Below are 18630 nucleotides of genomic sequence, written 5' to 3'. Positions count from 1 at the left end.
CATGTTTCAAAAAAGCTGGCACAAGTGGCAAAAAAAAGTGAGAAAGTTGAGGAATGCTCATCAAACGCTTATTTGGAACATCCCACAGGTGAACAGGCAAATTGGGAACAGGTGGGTGCCATGATTGGGTATAAAAGCAGCTTCCATGAAATGCTCAGTCATTCACAAACAAGGATGGGACGAGGGTCACCACTTTGTGAACAAATGCGTGAGCAAATTGTCCAACAGTTTAAGAACATTTGTTACGGCTACTCTTGCTTCAAAAAGTTCGAATAGATAAAAATAAAGATAGCAGAGTAGTCCTGAGGAGGAGGTATTTGACTCACTAAATTCCTTAATAAGCACTCGCGGAGATATGTCGAGATTCCAAATATCATAATTTATTTTCACAAACAAAACATATTCTCTGTGGTTGACTTCAAAATAATCAAAATAACTTATTTAGTGTGGCTTCAAAATAATCAAAATAACTTATTTAGCGTGACTTCAAAATAATCAAAATAACTTATTTAGCGGTAAACAAACTGTTTCACTCCTCACTCCTTCAACATGATTGACAGACAAAGGGCACCCAGCTGTGCTGTCTTCTTGATTATAGGAGGAGGAAGTGGCTCACCAGTATGAGTGTGAGCAGCTGAAAACAATCAGTCAATCACAATGAAATCTAAAACATCCAATAATTCATCAACATCATTATTGACATTGTTTGATTTCATTGTCAAAACAATTAATAAATAAATAATATAAATAGGCTCCAACATCTCAACCAGCTATTGCAAGGAATTTAGGGATTTCACCATCTACGGTCCGTAATATCATCAAAAGGTTCAGAGAATCTGAAGAAATCACTGCACGTAAGCGATGGTATTAAGGACCTTTGATCCCTCAGGCGGTACTGTATCAAAAAGCAACATCAGTCTGTAAAGGATATCACCACATGAGCTCAGGAACACTTCAGAAAACCACTGTCAGTAACTACAGTTGGTCGCTACATCTGTAAGTGCAAGTTAAAACTCTACTATGCAAAGCGCAAGCTATTTATCAACAACACACAGAAACGCCGCCGGCTTCGCTGGGCCCGAGCTCATCTAAGATGGAAAATACCACAACAGGGACCCCAGACTGTTGAACAACTTAAACTGTACATTAAGCAAGAATGGGAAATAATTCCACCTGAAAAGCTTAAGAAATTGGCCTCCTCAGTTCCCAAACTTTTACTGAGTGTTGTTAAAAGGAAAGGCCATGTAACACAGTGGTAAAAATGCCCCAGTGACAACATTTTTGCAATGTGTTGCTGCCATTAAATTCTAAATGAAGATTCTCAGTTCCAACATTAAATATATTGTCTTTGCAGTCTATTCAATTGAATATAGGTTGAAAAGGATTTGCAAATCATTGTATTCTGTTTTTATTTACCATTTACACAACGTGCCAACTTCACTGGTTTTGGGTTTTGTAAATACTCATTTATTTTATTTTTTAGGGGTTGGGGTGGGCTTTCACTTGTTACCTCAGGCCCCTACTGATGCTGTAGCACAATGTATAATATAGATTTTTTGTTGTATATATTAAACCGAATTACTACTGACATAGCTGCTCATAATTTCTGCAGTAATTTATTATTTTTTTGCAGTTTTAACGGATTAAACCGATCGATATTAGTTTTAAACATGTGGATATCATTAACTGATATGCTGCTATGGTATTGTACTGTAGTATAAGTTTGTGGGCACATTTAATTACAAGTATTACTAATTACTAACAATGCTCAAATAAGTCGATTCACAACTGAATCTGGATTTTTATATTTTTCCAATGTTAAATCGATTCATAATTTCCAATTTAAAAAAAAAAATAGTTTTGCATTTTTTTTTCTAATTAATTTTTGTGTTAAAACATTAAATTGATTTAATTACTTTTTCAATTCGCTGCTGTTTTGCAACGCGAGTTTTTAAACATACTAGTTTTGGTCTTTTAATTTTCTCATCGTGAATGGAAATTGGATTTTTAAATCCAATTATTTAAATGTTTTGTTTAATATTATAATACAATTTTTTTTTGTTTAAGAACACAGCGGGTTTTTTGGTTTAAAAAAAAATCAATAACTAAAACAACTGTTTGATTTTAATTATATATAATTTTATACATCGTTATATTTCCAAAATGTTAATCCTTAGTAAACAGTAACGGAAAAGCAAATCAAAACGGTTGATTTTTCCAGATGCTGACAGCGGAAGTTTTCAAAGTAAAAGTGGGGATGATTATTACGTCACTAATGTGCTCGTGACTCTGGCTAAAATGTATTTATAGCTTAAAATTGTACGTGAAGAAAAGGATTTGATCACGTACGATACAAAAATCTTATTTCTTACAAGCCAGTCCACGGGCCTGACTTTTAAATCGCTACTTTTGGTTCCGGTATTGGAAAATGTAAAACATCCGTTTTGATTTGTTTTATGTTTGCTAGAGATTTAAACTTTTGTTACATGTATTATAAAATTGATAAAACACAGTTTTATATGTAGTAATTGCTTCTCGACATAAAAAAATACGTTTTTTTTAATTTCCTTTTTTAAGTCAAACACACAGGTCGTCTTTTGTTTTTCAATTTTCATTTCAAAATTATTTTGCTTAATTTTCAAAATTAAGCGACCAAAACATCCACTGACCCAGCGGCGTCACAATTGCTATTAACCTTCTATCTCGAGGTACCGTTGTATTTATACTTGCATGCGATGACAAACTTTCAACGCTAGATGGCAGTGTTGTCTAGGGTCATATATTCCAAGCAGTGTGTTGGCTGAGGTGCAGTCTTGCACTGCTGCCCAAATGAGTGTCGATGGTGCCTGAGAGTCATCAGGCACATTGCAAGCAGAGCCAAACAGCATGAAAGCTTTTATTTCTGCTGCTTGCAGCTGCCTGACCGACTTCTCTGGTCGCAGACAGCTGCTTGGGTTTTTGCCGGAAAATCATGTCTCACTCCACAAGTTATACAAGTGATGAAATAAGGTTGTGCTAGCTTGTGTCCTGCTGCTATTCCAACTTTTTATGGGCCGTTCTACCAAATCCATGCTCAAAAATAAACTTGTTTTCCTTTTTTTTTTTTAAACTCTAAATCTAATATGTGTATTAGGACAGGATTGGATATTGTTCAAAGTACAAAACCCAAAACCAGTGAAGTTGGCACGTTGTGTAAATGATAAATAAAAACAGAATACAATGATTTGCAAATCCTTTTCAACTTATATCCAATTGAATAGACTGCAAAGACAAGATATTTAATGTTCCAAATGAGAAACTTAATTTTGTTTTGCAATTAATCATTAACTTAGAATTCAATGGCAGCAACACATTGCAAAAAAGTTGACACAGGGGCATTTTTACCACTGTGTTACATGGCCTTTCCTTTGAACAACACTCAGTAAACGTTTGGGAACTGAGGAGACCAATTTTTGAAGTGGAAGTCTTTCCCATTCTTGCTTGATGTACAGCTTAAGTTGGTCAACAGTCCGGGGTCTCTGTTGTGGTATTTTAGGCTTCATAATGCGCCACACATTTTCAATAGGAGACAGGTCTGGACTACAGGCAGGCCAGTCTAGTACCTGCACTCTTTTACTATGAAGCCACGCTGATGTAACCCGTGGCTTGGCATTGTCTTGCTGAAATAAGCAGGGGCATCCATGGTAACGTTGCTTGGATGGCAACATATGTTGCTCCAAAACCTGTATGTACCTTTCAGCATTAATGGTGCCTTCACAGATGTGTAAGTTACCCATGCCTTGGGCACTAATAGACCCCCATACCATCACAGATGCTGGTTTTTCAACTTTGCGCCTATAACAATCCGGATTGTTCTTTTCCTCTTTGGTCCGGAGGACATGACGTCCAAATTTTCCAAAAACAATTTGAAATGTGGACTCGTCAGACCACGGAACACTTTTCCACTTTGTATCAGTCCATCTTAGATGAGCTCGGGCCGAGCAAAGCCAGCAGCATTTCTGGGTGTTGTTGATAAATGGCTTTCGCTTTGCATAGTAGAGTTTTAACTTGCACTTAAAGATGTAGCGACAAACTGTAGTTACACACAGTGGTTTTCTGAAGTATTCCTGAGCCCATGTTGGTGATATCCTTAACACACTGATGTTGCTATTTGATGCAGTACTGCCTCAGGTATCAAAGGTCCGCTTACGTGCAGTGATTTCTCCAGATTCTCTGAACCTTTTGATGATATTGCGGACAGTAGATGGTGAAATCCCTAAATTCCTTGCAATAGCTTGTTGAGAAATGTTGTTCTCAAACAATTTGCTCACACATTTGTTCACAATGTGGTGACCCTTGCCCCATCCTCGTTTGTGAATGACTGAGCATTTCATGGACGCTGCTTTTATACCCAAGCATAGCACCCACCTGTTCCCAATTAGCCTGTTCACCTGTGGGATGTTCCAAATAAGTGTTTGATGAGCAGTCCTCAACTTTCTCAGTCTTTTTTGCCCCTTGTGCCAGCTTTTTAGAAACATGTTGCAGGCATCAAATTCCAAATGAGCTAATATTTGCAAAAAATAACAAAGTTTACCAGTTGGAACGTTAAATATCTTGTCTTTGCAGTCTATTCAATTAAAAATAAGTTAAAAAGGATTTGCAAACCATCGTATTCTGTTTTTATTTACCATTTAGACAACGTGCCAACTTCACTGGTTTTGGGATTTGTAGTTTCAAAGAATATCTTAATCAGATCATTGTGCAGGACATTTCACTTCATAAAAGAAAATGCAGTGATTTTTTTATTGAGCATGTACAGGCCTTGGAAAAAAATGGTGGAACCACCCGTCTTGGAGGATGTTCATTCAATTGAAAAATCAGTTAACAAACGGTAGTCATTGAAAAAGGTAACTTCCTGGAAATAAATCATGAATATAAGTTATGTTAGTCAGTAACAGTTTCATTTTAGATCAAGCAGTCTGGGAAAAAATGTATGGAATCATGAAATCCAAACAAAAAAACACAACAACATACCACTAGTACTTTGTTGCACCACCTCTGACTTTTATAACTTTCTTTGATTGCTGTTGTCAGATCCGCTTTGCAGGTTGGAGTCCACCATTTTCTTCAACTTCCACCTTATATTTACAATTAAAATGAGATCCGCACCATTCGCAGACCATGACATTGACTTTGATTGATCTTTCTTCAAGGAACCTTTTAACAGTTTTTGTTCGATGGCAAGATGCATTGTCATCTTGAAAAATGATGTCATCGTCCCCAAACATCCTTTCTATTGATGGATTAAGAAAAGTGTCCAAAGTATAAACCTGTGCATTTATTGAAGTTCTTAAGACGGCCATCTTCCCAGTGCCATCCCCTGACATGCATGTTTTCTTCAGGCAGTCGTCTTCATAAACATCATTGGAACGGCACAAACACAAGTTGAAGCATCATCACCTTGCCCAATGCCAATATGGATATTCATCCAGTCATCCATAGTCCATCATTGCTTTTCCTTCGCCCATTGGAACCTTGTTTTTCACTTTGGTTTAGCGTTTCTGCATTTAAATCCCATTTCCTTTAGACCAGGGACGTCCGGACTTTTCCCCCTGAGGGCCGCACGCTGAAAAGCCAAAGCATGCATTTTGATTTGTTTCGTACAAAAAAAAATACAATATATCGATTTTTTTGTAACTTCCAGGGATCCCCTCAAGTCTGATCCCAGGGACCCGCATGGGTCTCAAACACCAAAATGTTAAAATATACGTCATACTTTTTCAACACTCAAAACTCTGGATTGATTTTAAATATATAATAATATAAAGCTGTATCCTAATATTTTTTATGTTTTATTTGCTTTAAAAAAAAAAAAAAAAAATGGCAAAAACACAAACTATGCAATATTTAACCCCAGATTTGTTTTTAAAGCGGAATATTTCATGGGAAATAAATTGAGTCGTAAATACGTCATTAACTCATTACATTTATTTTTAATTCTTTATTAAAATGAATTAGAATCTGTTTTATTTAATTTAAAAAAATATATTTTATGCACTTAAAAAAAAAAAAAAAAATCAACAACCGTGGTTTTTAATGGCAAAAACACAAAATATACAATATTTTCCTAATAATTTTTTTAAAGAGGAATATTTGATCGGATGGAGTCAATACTTCATTACATTTATTCTTTATTTATTATTAAAAAGAAATTAAAATATATTTTATCACATTTTCTTTAAATGTTTTATGCACTTAAAAAATAAAAATAAAATCAACAACCCTGGTCTTTCACGGCAGAAACACAAAATATGCAATATTTTCCCCAGAAAAAAATTCAAAGACAAATATTTGATGGGCAGTAAATGGAGTCTTAAATAGGTCAATAATGAGTTATTTTAATGCATTATTATGTTTTGAGTAATGACAGCTAAAATCAAAATCCCATTCAAATTCTCAGGGATCCAAGAGGACCCCACTATTAAAAGTATTAAAAAAATACGTCATACATTATGTATTTTTTAATTACAACGTTTGAATCTCTAGATCAATTTCAGATCTATAAGTCGATTGTAAGTTGTAATTATTTTTTTCATGTTGTGTTTTTGTTTGTTTTATGCCCATTTTGTTCAAGAAAGCTTTTTTTTTTTTTAGTTATGGCAAACAAAAAATGCAATATTTTCTCCCTCAAAAATATTAAAAGTGGATTATTTGATGTGAAATAATTGGACGACTAACAACTTTGATTTGGATTCATTATTATTTTTTGAGCAATGGCAGCTTTATTTTTGTGTTATTAGTGTCAATGTTGCAACTTTTTTTTCGTTACATTTCACCTATATGCTCTTTTATCCCACTTTTTTTAATAGTATTTTTAGAATGTGCCGTGACTGTGCATTTTCTGTTTTCAAGACATATTGTTTTCAGTTTTTTGTTTTCCTCGGTCTTCCAGTATGCTCGCCTTTTACAACCTTGCCATGTTGGTTATACCTGGTCCACATTATCGACACATTTATTGATGATTTAGCTTCTTGAAAACGTTTGCTAATCCTCTCCTTTGTGTTGGAGCCATGATTCATGCCAATCCACCTGCTGCAACAGCTCTCCAAGGTGTGAACTCTCCTTTCTAACCGCAGACTAAGGAACAGATTCAATCTGATGCAGGTGTTAGTATTAGGAATGTAAATTTACAAGGCGATTCCATCATTGTTTACCAGAGGTTTTAGACGTTTTATTTTCTGTGGACAGAAAACGGCCACAATTTTGTGAAATGGCCTTGATAGGATACATTTTTATCGGACTTCAGTAAGTGCCACCCTTGACTCTCTCCGCCTTCACTGCGCAGGAAGTGGACAGCAAGTGCCGGAGGGCGTCACGTTTGGCACCGAGGGGAACTCTAAGCGACTATCTGCGAGAAGCAGCTGGCCGACCAAGATGGCGGTCGGAGATATATGGGCGCACGGTGACGGAAGGATGCATAAAAGGTCTCGGGGACGCAGCTCGGACTTGCAGGTCAGACAGGAGCCCGGCCAAATGTGAGGTGAGGACCAAAGTCACCTTGCCGGTATGAATCTGCATGAATCATTGGACAGCTTGTGGGGTTATTTGGCAAAAACGTGTCTCTGAGCTTGCAAAAATGTCAAGTTAAGCACATGGACGCTAGGAAGTATCAAGCCAAGACTCCACACATAAAACTTTTTCCCCACACTTGCTGTACGAACAAAGAAACAACCTCCTTAAGCAGAGGTAAACTTCTTTTTACACTTGTGTGACCGTTAAAAATGTTCGAGAGCATAATTACAATACACATTTGTTCGATGAAAATTAGTTGTATTACTTGGAACATCTGCAGGTTAAAAATATATAATTTTTCATATTGACAGTTTTATTGGCATTTTTACATTGAATACAATACAATGCAACGGTTAACTTTATGTATGTATGTATGCAGGTAGGTAGGTAGGTAGGTGCGAGCGAGCGAATGTGCGTATGTATCTATGAACGTATGTATGTATGTACAATATATATCTATGAACGTATGTATCTATGAATGTGCGTATGTATGTATGTATGTATCTATGAATGTGTGTATGTATGTATGTATCTATGAATGTGCATATGTATGTATCTATGAACGTGCGTATGTATGTATCTATGAATGTGCATATGTATGTATGAATCTATGAATGTGCGTATGTATGTATGAATCTATGAATGTGTATTTGTATCTATGAATGTGTGTATGTATGTATGTATCTATGAACGTGCATATGTATGTATCTATGAACGTGCGTATGTATGTATGTATAGTATGTATCTATGAATGTGCATATGTATGTATCTATGAACATGCATATGTATGTATGTATCTATGAATGTGCGTATTTATGTATTAATGTGTGTATATATGTATCTATGAACGTGCATATGTATGTATGTATGTATCTATGAACGTGCGTATGTATATCTGTCAAGTCAAAGTACAGAGCAGCACAAACACCACTGATTTGTAGAGCACACTCCAGGCCTGAAGGGGCAACAGTGAGAGCTGAGGGCTGAACATCTCCACCTGCTTCCAACAGATTGGTTTAATTGAATTCACCTGTTCACCTGCTCAGAGCACATGCTCAAAATGTTTGAGCTTCAGTCAGTCACCCCTTTGACATGCTGCTAAGAGGAAGGAAGACAGCTCCTGTGTGGACTCAGAAGACGCAACTGGTGAGGAAACCAAAGGAGAGAAGATAATTGCACTGGGGAGAATGTTTAAAGAAGATAATTTCACTGATGGACACAATTGTTTAAATTGACTGTAAGTAAATTTAAAAAGTTATCAGTGATGTTTAAGTGTATTCTTATAATTAGGATGGATTGTTTACATCTAACTTCATTCATAGTGTTGGAAATGTTTAAATTTATTCTTAAACCTAGGCCCTATCAGTGGAAATTCATTTTGATTGGATTGATTTGAAAGAAAAGCAAAGCATGTATTATGTTGTATGTTTATGAAACACTAATGTGATTTTTTTTTTCTGTTTGGTTAAGGTTATCAACCTAATCTACTATTCACCTATTCAGCTAATCTACTATTCCACTATTCCACTATTCACCTATTCAGCTATTCAGCTATTCAGCTATTCTACTATTCAACTATTCCACTATTCATTTTGTTCATCCATTCATTTACACCGATAACCCACTTTATTTTACTGCTTCAAATCAAACATCAATAAATCACAAGGAAAAAGGATCGAGTTGTCCCTTTGAGTCCTTCCTGAGTCCAACTGGCCCTTTCAGGTTTGGGCACGGCTGTGAAAAAACCTGGAGAACTTGACAATATCTATGAATGTGCGTATTTATGTATGAATCTATGAACGTGCGTATGTATGTATCTATGAATGTGTGTATATATGTATCTATGAACGTGCGTATATATGTATGTATCTATGAATGTGCGTATGTATGTATGTATCTATGATATATCTGTATGTATCTATGAACGTGCGAATGTATGTATGTATCTATGAACGTACGTATGTATGTACAGTATATCTACAGTATGTATCTATGAACGTGCATATGTATGTATGTATCTGAACGTGCGTATGTATGTATCTATGAATGTGCGTATTTATGTATGAATCTATGAACGTGCGTGCGTATGTTTATGTATCTATGAATGTGTGTATATCTGCAGGGGCGACCCACGGCGCCAGCCCGATCCTTGTTGCATTGAAAGTGTTCTTATATTCTCCGCTGAAGCCCTCAAATTATGAAGTGGAGCTCCCGCCTCGGTTAAGCTACTTGTCGGCAGACATTTTGTCAACAACTTGGCTTTAAAAAAAAAAAAAAAAAAAAAAAAAATTGTCTGAAAAGGGGCGGGGATTATTGGTGACCGGAACCGGAATGCAACATCGCTCACACACACTACTAAGATGCTCTTACACACACTGGTGAAATGCTTGCATACACACTGGTAAGATGCGCTCATACACATAACTGAAATCAGAATCAGAATCAGAATCAGCTTTATTGTCATTACGCAAGGTAACGAGATTGAGGCCATTCCATACAGTGCGATGTGTGCATGCTAGAAAAACAATGTGCAAATATATAAAAATTAAAAAAATGTAGAAGTGAAATGAATATGGTGGGAAATGAATATATACATGAAAAAACAAAACAAAAACAGGGTGGTTGGTGGAATGGGTTATTGCACCGAAGAGAAGGCAGTTATGAGGGACAATGGGGCAGTCCGTTCAGGATGGTTATGGCCCTGGGGAAGAAGCTGTTCTTTAGCCTGTTTGTTTTGGTTTTAATGCACCTGTAGCGCTTCCCAGAGGGCAGCAGGTGGAACAGGTCAGAGCCAGGGTGGGTGCTGTCTTTGATGATGGCACTGGCTCTGTTGAGGCAGCGGGAGGTGTAGATGTCCGTCAGAGAGGGGAGAGGGCGGCCGATGATCTTCTGAGCCGTCTTGACCACTCTTTGCAGCCTCTCCCTGTCTGCTGCAGTGCAGCTGCCGTACCATACCGTAATACAGTAGGTCAGCAGGCTCTCGATGGACGAGCGGTAGAAGGTCAGCAGCAGGTCAGGCTTCAGGTTGTACTTCCCGAGGACTCTAAGGAAGTGTAGCCGCTGCTGAGCCTTCTTGATGATTGATGTGGTGTTGACTGTCCAGGAGAAGTCATTAGAGATGTGGACTCCAAGGTACCTGAAGGTGTGGACCCTCTCTACACGCTCGCCGTTGATGTAGAGGGGGGCAGGGTCGGTGCTGCTCCTCCTGAAGTCGACGATGATCTCTCTGGTCTTGCTGGTGTTGAGAGCGAGGTTGTTCTCCGAAGACCAGGCCGTCAGCTTCAGGACCTCCTCTCTGTAGGCAGCCTCGTCACCCCTGGAGATGAGCCCGACCACTGTGGTATCGTCGGCAAACTTGACGGTAAGGTTGTCACTGTGGGCAGGACTGCAGTCATGGGTGTAAAGGCAGTAGAGGAGGGGGCTCAGCACACAGCCCTGTGGGGAGCCGATGCTCAGCGTACGGGAGGATGAGAGGTGCGGGCCAAGTCTCACATTCTGGGGTCGGTCCGTTAGGAAGTCCCTTATCCAGGCGTTTGTGAGAGGGGGGAGGCCAAGAGTGTCCAGTTTATTGCAGAGTCTGTCCGGGATTATTGTATTGAAGGCAGAGCTATAGTCCACAGAGAGCATCCGGACGTAGCTCTGCTGCTGCTCCAGGTGGTTCAGAGCAGAGTCTTTGCACACATACTACTGAAATTGTTGTCTCTCACACGGATGTGTAAAAAGCACACACACAGGTGAAATCCGTTTATACATACTAGTGAAAAATAATTCCATACGTGTGTGTGTGTGTGTGTGTGTGTGCGTGAGACAAAAACATTTCAGTAGTGTTTATAAGAGTGTTTCAGTCGTGTATGTAAGAATGTTTCAGTAGTGTATGTAAGAGTGTTTCAGTAGTGTTTATAAGCGTTTCAGTAGTGTATGTAAGAATGTTTCAGTAGTGTTTATAAGAGTGTTTCAGTTGTGTTTATAAGAGTGTTTCAGTAGTGTATGTAAGAGCATTTCAGTAGTTTTTATAAGAGCGTTTCAGTAGTGTTTATAAGAGTGTTTCAGTAGTGTATGTAAGAGTGTTTCAGTAGTGTTTATAAGAGTGTTTCAGTAGTGATTATAAGAGTGTTTCAGTAGTGTTTATAAGAGTGTTTCAGTAGTATTTATAAGAGCATTTCAGTAGTGTATGTAAGAGCATTTCAGTTGTGTTTATAAGAGTGTTTCAGTAGTGTGTATAAAAGAAAAACATTTCAGTTGTTTATGTGAGAGCATTTCAGTAGTGTATGTAAGAGCATTTCAGTAGTGTATATAAGAGTGTTTCAGTAGTGTGTATAAAAGAAAAAGATTTCAGTTGTTTGTGTGAGAGCATTTCAGTAGTGTATGTAAGAGGTAATTCTGAATAATGTCCCTAACGGCCCCTCATAAACATGCGTATGTATGTACTGTATGTATCTATGAACGTGCGTATGTATGTAAATATGAATGTGCGTATGTATGTATCTATGAATGTGCGTATATATGTATCGATGAACGTGCGTATGTATGTATCTATGAATGTGTGTATATATGTATCTATGAACGTGCGTATATATGTATGTATCTATGAATGTGCGTATGTATGAATCTATGAATGTGTGTATGTCTGTATGTATCTATATGTCTATGTATCTATGAACTTGCGTATGTATGTACAGTATGTATCTATGAACGTACATATTTATGTATGTATCTATGAACGTGCGTATGTATTTATGTATCTATGAACGTGCGTATGTATGTATCTATGAACGTGCGTATGTATGTATCTATGAATGTGCGGATTTATGTATGAATGTGCGTATTTATGTATGAATCTATGAACGTACGTATGTATGTATCTATGAATGTGCGTATGTATGTATCTATGAACGTGCGTATTTATGTACTGTATGTATGTATCTATGAACATGCGTATGTATGTACTGCATGTATATGAACGTGCGTATGTATGTACTGTATGCATATGAACGTGCATATTTATGTATATATGTATCTATGAACATGCATATGTAATTATGAGTGCGTATGTATCTATGAACGTGCGTATTTATGTACTGTATGTGTGTATGTATCTATGAACATGCATATTTATGTACTGTGTTTATGTACAGTATGTATCTATGAATGTGTGTATATATGTATCTATGAACGTGCGTATATATGTATGTATCTATGAATGTGCGTATGTATGTATCTATGAATGTGTGTATGTCTATGTATCTATATGTCTATGTATCTATGAACTTGCGTATGTATGTACAGTATGTATCTATGAACTTACATATTTATGTATGTATCTATGAAAGTGCGTATGTATGTATCTATGAACATGCGTATGTATGTATCTATGAATGTGCGTATTTATGTATGAATGTGCGTATTTATGTATGAATCTATGAACGTACGTATGTATCTATGAATGTGCGTATGTATGTATCTATGAATGTTTTTATGTATCTATGAACGTGCGTATTTATGTACTGTATGTATGTATCTATGAACATGCGTATGTATGTACTGCATGTATATGAACGTGCGTATGTATGTACTGTATGCATATGAACGTGCATATTTATGCATGTTCATAGATACATATATACATATGTAATTATGAGTGCGTATGTATGTATCTATGAACGTGCGTATTTATGTACTGTATGTGTGTATGTATCTATGAACATGCATATGTATTTATGAGTGTGTATGTATGTATGTATCTATGAACATGCGTATTTATATACTGTATTTATGTACAGTATGTATCTATGAACATGCGTATGTATGTATCTATGAACGTGCGTATATGTATCTATGAATGTGCGTAATTTATGTATGTATCCATGAACGTATCTATGAACGTATGTATGTACAGGTAAAAGCCAGTAAATTAGAATATTTTTAAAAACTTGATTTATTTCAGTAATTGCATTCAAAAGGTGTAACTTGTACATTATATTTATTCATTGCACACAGACAGATGCATTCAAATGTTTATTTCATTTAATTTTGATGATTTGAAGTGGCAACAAATGAAAATCCAAAATTCCGAGTGTCACAAAATTAGAATATTACTTAAGGCTAATACAAAAAAGGGATTTTTAGAAATGTTGGCCAACTGAAAAGTATGAAAATGAAAAATATGAGCATGTACAATACTCAATACTTGGTTGGAGCTCCTTTTGCCTCAATTACTGCGTTAATGCGGCGTGGCATGGAGTCGATGAGTTTCTGGCACTGCTCAGGTGTTATGAGAGCCCAGGTTGCTCTGATAGTGGCCTTCAACTCTTCTGCGTTTTTGGGTCTGGCATTCTGCATCTTCCTTTTCACAATACCCCACAGATTTTCTATGGGGCTAAGGTCAGGGGAGTTGGCGGGCCAATTTAGAACAGAAATACCATGGTCCGTAAACCAGGCACGGGTAGATTTTGCGCTGTGTGCAGGCGCCAAGTCCTGTTGGAACTTGAAATCTCCATCTCCATAGAGCAGGTCAGCAGCAGGAAGCATTAAGTGCTCTAAAACTTGCTGGTAGACGGCTGCGTTGACCCTGGATCTCAGGAAACAGAGTGGACCGACACCAGCAGATGACATGGCACCCCAAACCATCACCCAACCATGCAAATTTTGCATTTCCTTTGGAAATCGAGGTCCCAGAGTCTGGAGGAAGACAGGAGAGGCACAGGATCCACGTTGCCTGAAGTCTAGTGTAAAGTTTCCACCATCAGTGATGGTTTGGGGTGCCATGTCATCTGCTGGTGTCGGTCCACTCTGTTTCCTGAGATCCAGGGTCAACGCAGCCGTCTACCAGCAAGTTTTAGAGCACTTCATGCTTCCTGCTGCTGACCTGCTCTATGGAGATGGAGATTTCAAGTTCCAACAGGACTTGGCGCCTGCACACAGCGCAAAATCTACCCGTGCCTGGTTTACGGACCATGGTATTTCTGTTCTAAATTGGCCCGCCAACTCCCCTGACCTTAGCCCCATAGAAAATCTGTGGGGTATTGTGAAAAGGAAGATGCAGAATGCCAGACCCAAAAACGCAGAAGAGTTGAAGGCCACTATCAGAGCAACCTGGGCTCTCATAACACCTGAGCAGTGCCAGAAACTCATCGACTCCATGCCACGCCGCATTAACGCAGTAATTGAGGCAAAAGGAGCTCCAACCAAGTATTGAGTATTGTACATGCTCATATTTTTCATTTTCATACTTTTCAGTTGGCCAACATTTCTAAAAATCCCTTTTTTGTATTAGCCTTAAGTAATATTCTAATTTTGTGACACACGGAATTTTGGATTTTCATTTGTTGCCACTTCAAATCATCAAAATTAAATGAAATAAACATTTGAATGCATCAGTCTGTGTGCAATGAATAAATATAATGTACAAGTTACACCTTTTGAATGCAATTACTGAAATAAATCAAGTTTTTCAAAATATTCTAATTTACTGGCTTTTACCTGTATGTATCGATGAACATATGTATGTATCTATGAACGTCTGTATGTATGTATCTATGAACATATGTATGTATCTATGAACATGTGTATGTATGTATGTATCTATGAACGTATGTATGTATCTATGAACATATGTATGTATCTCTGAACGTATATGTATCTATGAGCGTCTGTATGTATGAATCTATGAACGTATGTAGGCATTTATGTATCTATGAATGCTCGTATGTATGTATGTTTCAATATTAACAATGCAGGAGTTAACTTCTTTTTACACTTGTATGGCAGTTATAAATGTAAACAAAACAGACCCACTTTCACATTACAAACTTTGGCATTTTTAGACTGACAGTTTTATTATTGTGCATTATTATATTAATAGTTCAGTAGTTTATTCTTGTGCATTATTATAATAGTTCAGTAGTTTATTCTTGTGCATTATATTAATAGTTAAGTAGTTTATTCTTGTGCATTATATTAATAGTTAAGTAGTTTATTCTTGTGCATTATTATATTAATAGTTCAGTAGTTTATTCTTGTGCATTATTATATTAATAGTTCAGTAGTTTATTCTTGTGCATTATTATATTAATAGTTCAGTAGTTTATTCTTGTGCATTTTTATATTAATAGTTTAGTAGTTTATTCTGGTGCATTATTATATTAATAGTTCAGTAGTTTATTCTTGTACATTATTATATTAACAGTTAATTATAATAGTTCAGTAGTTAATTATTTAATAGTATAGTAGTTAGTATATAGTTCAGTAGTTAACGTCTTTTTCCACATGTATGGCAGGTCAATGAGTGCAAATCACCTTCTTATTACACCTTTGTCATTTTCAATGTGTTTTTGCTAAATCTGCAACGGATGAATGAAGCCATTTCCAGCTTTAGGAGAAGCTGTCGGAAAGGTTTGTGGAAAGCCACAAAAATATATTTTTTTTTTATCTTGATAGATTGAAAATGAACACCAATGAGTTGACTGATGAACATTATCACATCATTTATTCAGAAAGTATAATTAAAGACAAAGATATAATACTGGTGAAACTTTAGTATGGGGAACATATTCACCATTAATTAGTTGCTTATTAACAAGGAAATTAGTAACATATTGGCTCTTAATTAGTCATTATTAGGTACTTATTAATGTCTTATTCTGAATGGCCTTATTATAACAGTACAACCCTAACCAAATAACTCTAAATTAAGTCTTTGTTACTTAGAATATGTTCCCCTCGTGTGCAAATAACTCTTAATTAAGTCTTTGCTACTTAGAATATGTTCCCCTAGTGTCCAAATAACTCTAAATTAAGTCTTTGTTACTTAGAATATGTTCCCCTAGTGTCCAAATAACTCTTAATTAAGTCTTTGTTACTTATATGTTCCCCTAGTGTCCAAATAACTCTTAATTAAGTCTTTGTTACTTAGAATATGTTCCCCTAGTGACCAAATAACTCTTAAGTCTTTGTTACTTAGAATATGTTCCCCTAGTGTCCAAATAACTCTTAATTAAGTCTTTGTTACTTAGAATATGTTCCCCTAGTGTCCAAATAACTCTAAATTAAGTCTTTGTTACTTAGAATATGTTCCCCTAGTGTCCAAATAACTCTTAATTAAGTCTTTGTTACTCATAATATGTTCCCATCCATCCATCCATTTCTACCGCTTATTCCCTTCGGGGTCGCGGGGGGTGCTGGAGTCTATCTCAGCTACAATCGGGCGGAAGGCGGTGTACACCCTGGACAAGTTGCCACCTCATCGCAGGGCCAACACAGATAGACAAATAACATTCACACTCACACACTAGGGCCAATTTAGTGTTGCCAATCAACCTATCCCCAGGTGCATGTCTTTGGAGGTGGAAGGAAGCCGGAGTACCCGGAGGGAACCCACGCAGTCACGGGGAGAACATGCAAACTCCACACAGAAAGAGTTTGCATGTTTGAAGGTCACGACTACTCAGGACCTTCGTATTGTGAGGCAGACGCACTAACCCCTCTTCCACCGTGCTGCCCTAATATGTTCCCCTAGTGTCCAAATAACTCTTAATTAAGTCTTTGCTACTTAGAATATGTTCCCCTAGTGTCCAAATAACTCTAAATTAAGTCTTTGTTACTTAGAATATGTTCCCCTAGTGTCCAAATAACTCTAAATTAAGTCTTTGTTACTTAGAATATGTTCCCCTAGTGTCCAAATAACTCTAAATTCTTTGTTACTTATATGTTCCCCTAGTGTCCAAATAACTCTAAATTAAGTCTTTGTTACTTAGAATATGTTCCCCTTGTGTCCAAATAACTCATAATTAAGTCTTTGTTACTTAGAATATGTTCCCCTAGTGTCCAAATAACTCTTAATTAAGTCTTTGTTACTTGTATGTTCCCCTAGTGTCCAAATAACTCTTAAGTCTTTGTTACTTGTATGTTCCCCTAGTGTCCAAATAACTCTTAATTAAGTCTTTGCTACTTAGAATATGTTCCCCTAGTGTCCAAATAACTCTAAATTAAGTCTTTGTTACTTAGAATATGTTCCCCTAGTGTCCAAATAACTCTTAATTAAGTCTTTGTTACTTAGAATATCTTCCCCTAGTGTCCAAATAACTCTAAATTAAGTCTTTGTTACTTAGAATATGTTCCCCTAGTGTCCAAATAACTCTAAATTAAGTCTTTGTTACTTAGAATATGTTCCCCTAGTGTCCAAATAACTCTAAATTAAGTCTTTGTTATTTAGAATATCTTCCCCTAGTGTCCAAATAAATCTAAATTAAGTCTTTGTTACTTAGAATATGTTCCCCTAGTGTCCAAATAACTCTAAATTAAGTCTTTGTTACTTATAATATGTTCTCCTAGTGTCCAAATAACTCTAAATTAAGTCTTTGTTACTTAGAATATGTTCCCTTAGTGTCCAAATAACTCTAAATTAAGTCTTTGTTATTTAGAATATCTTCCCCTAGTGTCCAAATAACTCTAAATTAAGTCTTTGTTACTTAGAATATGTTCCCCTAGTGTCCAAATAACTCTTAATTAAGTCTTTGTTACTTAGAATATGTTCCCCTAGTGTCCAAATAACTCTAAATTAAGTGTTTGTTACTTAGAATATGTTCCCCTAGTGTCCAAATAACTCTTAATTATTTGTTACTTATATGTTCCCCTAGTGTCCAAATAACTCTTAATTAAGTCTTTGTTACGTATAATATGTTCCCCGAGTGTCCAAATAACTCTTAATTAAGTCTTTGTTACTTAGAATATGTTCCCCTAGTGTCCAAATAACTCTTAATTAAGTCTTTGTTACTTAGAATATGTTCCCCTAGTGTCCAAATAACTCTTAATTAAGTCTTTGTTACTTAGAATATGTTCCCCTAGTGTCCAAATAAATCTTAATTAAGTCTTTGTTACTTAGAATATGTTCCCCTAGTGTCTAAATAACTCTAAATTAAGTCTTTGTTACTTATATGTTCCCCTAGTGTCCAAATAACTCTAAATTAAGTCTGTTACTTAGAATATGTTCCCCTAGTGTCCAAATAACTCTTAATTAAGTCTTTGTTACTTAGAATATGTTCCCCTAGTGTCCAAATAACTCTAAATTAAGTCTTTGTTACT

General features: G+C 36.4%; 1 protein-coding gene across 1 annotated transcript in view; it reads left to right on the top strand.

Annotated features, from left to right (window-relative positions):
• The window catches only part of ocrl (OCRL inositol polyphosphate-5-phosphatase), a 151496-nt gene that overhangs the window by 75326 nt on the left and 57540 nt on the right, over positions 1 to 18630 (top strand). The window contains exon 25 of the transcript XR_009816941.1: positions 7325 to 7519. The gene's annotated coding sequence lies outside the window, so the exon portion shown is untranslated. The remainder of the gene's footprint in view (positions 1 to 7324; positions 7520 to 18630) is intronic.

This window comes from Nerophis lumbriciformis, linkage group LG16 (genome assembly GCF_033978685.3).
Source record: "Nerophis lumbriciformis linkage group LG16, RoL_Nlum_v2.1, whole genome shotgun sequence".
NCBI lineage: Eukaryota > Metazoa > Chordata > Actinopteri > Syngnathiformes > Syngnathidae > Nerophis > Nerophis lumbriciformis.
The sequence above is the reverse complement of the archived record's forward strand: the minus strand, read 5'-3'. Positions and strand labels throughout refer to the sequence as shown.